The sequence below is a fragment of the Lathamus discolor genome, chromosome 14 (genome assembly GCF_037157495.1).
Source record: "Lathamus discolor isolate bLatDis1 chromosome 14, bLatDis1.hap1, whole genome shotgun sequence".
Taxonomy (NCBI): domain Eukaryota; kingdom Metazoa; phylum Chordata; class Aves; order Psittaciformes; family Psittacidae; genus Lathamus; species Lathamus discolor.
The window spans coordinates 2,742,108-2,751,034 of NC_088897.1; the positions used below are offsets into that span (position 1 = coordinate 2,742,108).

General features: G+C 43.3%; 1 pseudogene; it reads left to right on the forward strand.

Annotated features, from left to right (window-relative positions):
• The first annotated feature begins 5,900 nt into the window (after positions 1-5,900).
• Positions 5,901-7,186, forward strand: LOC136022106 (lysophosphatidic acid receptor 1-like; annotated as a pseudogene).
• The last annotated feature ends 1,741 nt before the right edge of the window (positions 7,187-8,927 follow it).

Here is an 8,927-nt window from a genome sequence, read left to right on the forward strand (position 1 = left end):
CATAATGATTGCAGTTGTGTTCATAGCTACAGGATAGGTAAGAACAGGAGAGAATACCAAAACCAGTGGAAACTGCACTTACTCTGGGGCCTTGAGAGCCAAAGCAGCAATGATTTTGGAGCTGTTCCCTCCAGCCTGGTTTCTGAAATGCGTGAGATCGGACATTAGCCTGCTGCTACCAAAAGAGCTTCACGGGAAGTTTGAAGGGACTGACGTGATGGCTGATAAAGCTTGCATGTGTTTGAGCCAAATGATCCTACCATGTGCTGAAGGAAGTCCAGAGCTGTTCCTAACCTTCCAGCTGGACTGCGGCAGTCCCCCCTGCCTCAGCAGTGCAGGCAGGAGGGGATGAGAGCAGCCTGGGTCTGACTCCGTGGCACAAATGCATGAGAGTCCCAGTCAAAGTCAAGGCAGTGGCAAAGCTCTTTGTGCTGGGAGGCCAAGTTGTTGATCTTAGAAGGAAGATCTGAGGCCTGTGAGGGAGAGTCTGACTTGAGTCCAAATGCTGTTTGTAGATGAGCTGACCTGGGAAGAACTGCCCCTGCACTTCCAAGAGGCTTGAAGCGCAGATTAATTTCGTGATTAGTGACTGGGCGGTTGGGAAACCTGACCTTCAGAGTGGGAGAACACATTAAGTGCTCTTCATTTAGTTACGCGTTGTAATTTTCTTCATTAGAGTTCCCTCACCACTGAACCAGAAATCTGGAATTTCATAACTATTTGTGAATCTGAAATATGAAGTCTTCGTCTTTCACATGAAAATGTGAGCTGGTTGTGATTCTCCTTGAATTGGGAGAACCTTGTTCTAATATAGGGTCACTTCCATGGAATAGTTAGTAACATTTCCAATGGCTCTTTATTTGACCTTCTGCTCAGCTCTGGTGCATTAGCTGCTTACTATCTAATTTAGGCTGTACCTGAGGATTAAACCTGTGATACATGATGTCATCATTCGTAAAGCTGAATTTCTCTCCTTTTCTCACTTTTTAAGTGAAGCAGCACCCTTTATGTGGATGAATAGCCTTCCTTTGGTGAGTGATGAAACACTAGCAGTGTGCAACTCTACCATTTCCCTGAATTGTGAAGGTGGATTCTGAAGGACGTATGCTTCTAAGCTGTGTATTCAGCTCTGTATGTTTACAGCCTGCCTGGTTGCTTTGCCTTGTTTTGAAGCACACACGTTTCTGACTATTGCTTTCTTGTAGCAGTAGTCCTTGCCATGTTTCTGTAGTTGTTTAGTTCAGAAGGAAGATTCCCTTTATGTTGACCATTACATGTCTAAAGGGATATGATACATTCCAGCTTCTTCACATATACATAGAATCATAGAATGGTTTGGGTTGAAAAGGACCTTAAGCTCACCCAGTTCCAACCCCCTGTCACGGGCAGGGACACTTTCCACTCGATCAGCTTGCTCCAAGCCCCATCCAGCCTGGCTGTGAACACTGCCAGGGATGCGGCAGCTACTGCTTCTCTGGGCACCCTTTGCCAGAGCCCCAGCACCCTCACAGGGAAGCACTTCTTTATATCCAACAATTGTCTTTGGAAGGCTATCTTTACCATACAAACTTCCTTTCAGTTATTTATCACTGTTTGTCTCCCTTTAGACAGCTTAATACAAGTTCCTCAAAGGTGAAAATAACAGTCCTGGCATCTCAGAGAAACATTCTGGCTCTGCACAGAGGCCCTGGTTTTTGGGGGTGTTCTTGCAGCAGGCTCGTGCTTGCGTTACTTTGTGGTTTGTAGCTATCATAATCCTTCAAGCCTGAGGCCTGTCTTTGCTTTATGTAGCTGGTGAGGGCTGTGAAAGCATAGCTGGGAAGGCAGGTAACTCAAAACCTGTGAGGTAAAAATTCCTCAAAGAGACTGGGTGGAGAAGGAGTCAGAGCTCTCTGTTTTGAGTACATATCAGAAAAATCTTGGAAGGAGATCATACACCCCATTTGTGTCTTCCTCTCCGAAGAGGAAGACTTTAATCTGCATAAATTAAAACATAAATTGCATAAAGAGGCTCCTTATTTGTATTACTCCCTTTCCTGAATGTTCCTTATTTGCAGGCTTCATAATGGCCATTGAAAGATGGAGCAAATGGATGTTGTAGCCTCAAGGCTTTGATGAAGGTCATGGCAAGCAGGAATCATTTTCCCTCGGTACTTAGCCAGGCCGCATGTCCCTTGCCACTTTTTGGCTCAGGTTGTGTATGATCTGCAGCTTGGTAAAGTGTATACCTGGAGTGCAGGGACAACTAAGGAGCGAGCTGAACCACTGCATTTCACAACAGTGTCTGGTGTTTCAAGAATGGGAGTCGAGTTGGACATGAGCTCAAGTGAGAGTGAGACAGGAAAGAAACCAGAACAGTAAAATCCCTGATCTTTTCAGTACCTTATTTTTCTTGAATATACAGTGTATGTTCGTGACTTTGAAAGTAATACCATATCATCTGTAGCTTAACTGTGCTGTGGAGTTGTTGTTTTAATTACATGGATGCAGCTTTTGCTCCTGCAGTTTCAAGCATTACTCCCACTTCTTGTTGTATTACCAGCATAAAAGACAGAGAGAGTTGCAACTGCATCATGCTAAGGTAAAAGTGTATGTTGTCCAAGGGTTACTGCACAGGACTAAGACTCGCAACCCCTGAACTTAATTTCCTGTTTTGAAATCAACTTTGGCTGGGGCCTGTTGTTCTGATTGCTGCCGAGCACTTGTGATTCCTCTTGAAGGCTGCGAGCTGCAGGGTATGGGTATTTCTGAAACGGCAAGCTCAGCTGTGTGAGGTTAGATTGTCCACAACAGCCACTCGAACGAATGGTTATTAAAAATTCAACCTGAGGCCTCTCGTGTCTCTTTCTCAGTCTTTTCAGCATGTTCAGTGATTATTGTTTTCCCCAGAGGCACAATCATCAGTAAGTATTATTGAACTTGGAGATTCAATGCAAATAATGCCGTTTCTTCTGCATGACAAATAACAAAACAGTAGCAATCTGTACATTCAGATAAAGAAATATAAAACAATTATAGAACTATAGAATGTTGTACAAATTGAAATCTCAATCAAATGCTTACCAACTGCAAGGTCCAGCCAGTGTCTGAAGCGTTAGCCTGAGATAGAGGAGATTAGATTCAGTTCCCTCTGTGCTGGACTTCGAGTGATCTTAAGCAAATAACATGATTGTTCTCTTCCCACTCTTCCCATGAAATGTAAATAACACTTTTTCCCTCATGGGTGTGTTGTAAGTACAATAACGACTGCAAAGTTCCCAGAATATGGGAGTATAACAATTCCCTTGAATTGAGATTGCTCTGTGTTGACATTCGGCTATGTAACAGCCCTCTTTCTCACACCATGTTTTCAATTCAATCTACTTTCATCTGGTTTTGAGAGTTCAAACATTATTACAGAGGGTTGGAATATACAAATCTGGGGGCTCTGTGTATGGAAGCCCACTAAAAAAGCAGTTTCCACAAAGATATTGTTTTCTTTAATCTAGCACCATTATGCCAATTTTTATGCAATTATATTAGTGAAGTAAGATTTCAAAGCTTTCATGAAGAGCTATTTATGCTACTTGATATTATTTTTAATTACATTCTGATCTCATATTATTTAGTGTTTCATGTTTGAACACCAGAGTTTCAAATTAGGGAAATTTCAAGTAGCATTTTCAGGAATATCTAGGGCACTTTGGAGTCCAATTTCACACCTATACCCTTCTTTATAACTAGGATATTCTTGAAGATGTTTGACTTTGTGGGTACCTGCTGTTCATCCCAGCCCTCAGCTCACAGAGCCATGGGGAGCGTCAGCAGAAGAGATGAGGAGCATGTGTGGCTCAGTCTGTGTCCTCTGCTGTTCCTGCCCGAAGCTCACCTGTGCTGGATGCTACCTGCTGACACACTCACTGTTATTAAAGGACTCGCTGACTCCTGGTGCTGGCACTGACAAGGTGACAGAAATAGTTGAGCCCTTGTTCAGCAGCACCCTCACACCAAAGGTGTGGCTGACAAGCCTGTGCGAGGTGGGTTATAGCATGCACAAAGAACGGTTTATCTGTGACACTCGAGTGTTTTATAGAATATTAATACATCAGCAGACTTCATTAATCAATTCTCAGCCCTTATTTCTATATAATAGTTCTTTGCACTTCCTTGTGACCGTCGAAAATACCTTTTGCTTGTTTGCAGAAAGTATTTCCAATATATATATAAAATAATTATGCACTGGTGATTGCACGCTAACCTGGATATACTTTCATACACTTCAACTTCAAAAAAAAAAACTATAGAATTTTCATTTTAAGCTCAACATTTTGGCACGATTTTCCCGTGTTGTAAATCCTGGCAGATTTACAGTTCTAGAGCTGGAATTGCTGCTACAATGCTCAGATGTCAGCACTGAATATGGAAAGCCCATAAACTTAGCTGAGCTGCTTTGCAATAGCATGGTATAAAATTGTTACTGATGCAAATTAATCCTTTGTCAAGATAACAGTAAAAATACATTAAATCAGAATAAATTTGTAAGTGGCATGGCTTTACCTGGGTAATTTTGCTACAGGAAAGCTGCTCAGCTGCAGACAGATGCTAAGTAGCAAGCAGCCAGAGCACAATGGAGATTTCTCCTTGTCTGTGGGCATTGTGAATAAAGCGTGGGGTGACGCAGATGTGACCCACACTCAGCAGTAGCAAACGAGACCAGCCAGTTCTGCACAGAAAAAAAACATCCATGGTGCTGTTCGTGGTGATACAGAGATGTACTGATGTACTGCTCACCTAAACTGCTCCTGAACTGCCCAAAATCCCCAGCCTCCCCACTGCGCCCTGTATTGTTTGTTCCAGCAGTGCCCTCTACTGTCTGATAGCATTGTGTCCAAAGAGCTATTGTCCCCAAGTCGCAAGTATTTTAAATCGAGTTCTCAAAAATCATTTGCTTTTAAAAAGAGGAAGAAAAGATATAAGGATATTATGTTGATTTATCATATACAAGTTACACATTAAATAAGCAAATACAGAATAGCCTGTAACAAAGGTATGAGTAGATGCCCGTCATTTTCTAACTACATTCTCATCCAAGAATTAAGGTAAAAAAAATGGCATTGTCAGAACTCCTTAGGCATTTTAAGTCTCCAATATTTACTTCAATATAGTCTCCTAAAGGTCTAAGCCAACCACTTGTATTTCCTTGTGAGTTATGAGTACCTCTAATTTACACAAGAGAGAGAAAGGCCATGCAATTTCAGGTGTATTCTGACAGCTTCTGAGTACTCCAGTACTCAGTACAGAGACATTTCTGTGGGCCCAAGCACAAGAGCATCTGTGAGACAAAGACTCTCACCTCTCTGGATCCCCCTTCAAGTGCTACAGTTCATTGTATGGTTTTGTTTACACGTTTGGGGTTTGTTCTGTAGAAATGATCTAACAGAGCTTAAAAACCCAGACACTTTTGGCTACCTCCATTTGCCATTGTAAGCAAGAGACAGTGAACAAGTAGATTCTGCTGTTTGTTGTTCTGTCTTGAGCAAGATGAAATGTTGTGATGTTGCTAGAGTTCATCTGAAATTGGGACTTGCATCCTCGCTGAACTGGTTGGTGGCACAGCAGTGCTGTTCTGCTTGGAGTTCCATCACTTTTGAGTCACTTTTCCTCCAAAAGAAAAAGAAATACTGCTCTTCATTTTCTGACTCTCTAGTCCTTTATCCATCTGATTTATTGGTGAATTAAAGCTCACATTCATTCCATTTTAGAATATCCTTAAAGAATTTGAAACTACTGATGTAGTCATTCATCTTCACAAGATCTGGACAGGTTTTGCTCTTGATAAAGGTTGCTTTAAGCAAGTCATCTGTATAGTAGTAAATATGTTTTCCAGCTGTGGCTATCCTAGCAACTTAAAGGTATTGGCGATGCCCAGAGTTGGTAACTCAAGCATTTAAAACCAGGAGTGGTTAAAGTTTAATCCACTATGATAATGTGGCGATAGACACCATGTGTCAGGATTCATTCTTCACCTGGAGAACATAGTACGGTCTCTGAGGGAATACGGGATGGGTACAACAGACCTCTTTAATGCTTAAAAGTAGGATTTTCCACCGTGAACAGGTACCTAAACTGCTCTACTAATCACACTCAGATTTGGAGTCATTATTTAGTACTTGCACTGGGCATCCCCCAGCTGACCATTAACATAGCATCTGTGATCTTCAACTGCACAGTCATCCTCACCAGGATTGCGACAAAGGATCTGCACAAGCCTATCTCCATACTTTTCTGCAATTTGGCCTTTTCTGATCTCTTCACCAGCTTTTCTGGCTTTTGGATTTTGATGCTGTTCGTCACCAATCCTGACATTACAATCTTTGGATCCAAGGACATGCTTGCACTTTATGCCTTTTACACCATGTCTATTTTATCCACCACCTATAACTTGGTGAGCATTGGAATTGAATGCTACCTGGCTGTGGCTGAAAGCATGAGGACAAGGTTCAGGGTTGCCAGAAACCATTCTATAGCTGCAGTTTTAATTAGCTAGGTCCTGGCTTTCTCTTTGGGCTGCTTGCCATTGATGGGGTGGAACTGCTTGAGTATGGGAAAAAACCTCTGTCCTCCTCAGTCCTTTTTGCGTCAACTACCTCATCTTCATTGCCATTCCCAATGTTGTGGTGGCTTTTCCTATACCTCTGTTCACTTACCTTAGAATCATTATCATCTTCAGGAAAAGAAAGCTGAGAATGAAAGCATGCGGACAAGCCACTGACACCTACAAATCTGCTGAAACCCAGGTTGCCAGAACCAGTATTTTTATTTGGCTCCTGGCATTGACCTCCTATGCTCCTGTATTGGCAGGAATCTTATTTGATGCAGTTAACAAGCAGTGCCACACTGATCTTTACCCAGGAGTCTGTATCTTCCAAAACTGCATGGCTATGTTGATGACCATGAACTGTTTGGAGAACCCCATCATATGTACCCTGAAAGCAAAAACTTTGGGGGCTAAGCTCAAGGCTCTGAAATGCCTCTTCACTGCCCATGTCCGAGCCTGCACCCTTGAGAACATCTAGTTGGATCTGCCCTTGGTCCAGAACTGCCTTTGGTCTGGAACTGCTGACGTGCCTGGCTGGTGTAGTCAAGGACCTGAAATCACGGTGATCCCTGCCCATGCCCAGGTGCTGCAGCAGCTCTGCGTGCCACATGATCCCTGTGGAAGGGCCATTGGAGCTCCATGGCTTCTCACAGCAGCATCCACCACCTTTGGGAGGGAGAGAATGAGCTGCAGCCTGGCGCTGGGCACCACAAGGGCTTGCAGCAGCCCCTTGTGAAGTGCTGCATGGTACGTGCCCGCTTGCCTTGCTGCAGAGTGGAGCAGGAGAACTCCTTCACTCAGAGATAACTCCATTAGCCACATTTACTTTGTGTTTGGAAATAGGCTTCTGCTGGGCTTGCTTTGCTGCTGACATTCACATCCTTGGTGTTATTTGTATGGTTTTGAAGATGGCTAAAAGATCTGCAGTAACGTGGGTGAAAACGTGATTTTACTTTCTCACAGTCAGTCCAATTGTGTCTTTGGATATTTGATGGAGCTCTCTCTTAATGGGGGCATTCAGTACAGTTTCACTGTTGTAATTTTAACTGCAGTATGTAGCTGGATTACATGGTTTTATGGGACATTTGTGCCTACGCCTTTCTTTTATAAGAGCAAGTAATGACAGGACAAGGGGGAATGGCTTGAATCTGCCAGAGGGGAGACTGAGATGAGCTCTTAGGCAGAAGCTCTTCCCTGTGAGGGTGCTGAGGCGCTGGCACAGGGTGCCCAGAGAAGCTGTGGCTGCCCCATCCCTGGCAGTGCTCAAGGCCAGGTTGGACGCAGGGGCTTGGAGCAAGCTGCTCCAGTGGAAGGTGTCCCTTGCCCATGGCAGGGGTTGGAACTGGATGATCTTAAGGTCCCTTCATGACTCTATGATATTTCCGGTTATAAACAGAGGCACACTCAAATTCATGGCTTTTAAAATTTGCACAGTTCTAGGAGAAAACCTCACTTGAATTCTTCAGTATCAGAATTGCAGTTGAGTTGCTTGTACAAAAACGGAAGTGTCAAGACCAAGTGTTTTGTAAAAGGAGAAGGTTTTACTCCCTTTGTCTCCAAAAAATAGCAATTGGCTACTGAATAGTCAATCTGTCAGATCCTGGTACAGATGAATGCATATTCTTGGTTATACTAAGAACAAAATCCCATCAATCGGCTTCTGAGAGGGTGTGAGAAATGGGTATGTTCTGAGATGGTTCACCCTCCAGTGTCAGATCCGGGCAGGTGCCACTACAGTAATGAGGCCACTGCTCAGTGTCAGTGCTGGTTGTAAACCCCCTCCTCTGGGCTGCTTTACACTGGAGAACTCGGGGAGAATTTCTTTCATCTGAATTAAACTGACACTAAAGGAAATGGATGGCAATAAAGCGTGTGTAATTAAAATGAATGATTTAAATGGATACTGTAACTCAGGCAGATCAAACTGGCTCTGCTTCCCCTCTGCACACAACTGCTCTGGGCTCCACACCGCTAACCTGGGAAGAGTTTGGAACCTGAGCATCTGCCTCCTGCTGAGGGTGTTTCAACTGAACCTAGGAACGGCAGAGCCAACCACAGCTCACCACGGGGCAGATGGTACAGATCAACCTGGGGCGGGTTTGTTGTGTGGTAGTTATGATACGATATGGTTTTGATTCATCTCTGTACTGACATTGGCAAAGCGACCTGAATATGTAACGCATATTCACTGTCGCTGTGATTGTCATTTCAAAAGCAAGGTGACAGCTGCAACCCAGTCAAAACCCCTCCTCAAGAGGGCATATATATTTGCCTATATATTTATATAAATATATGTTCAAATAAGTATATGTGTATTTAAATAAACATATGTTTAAATAAATATATGTAA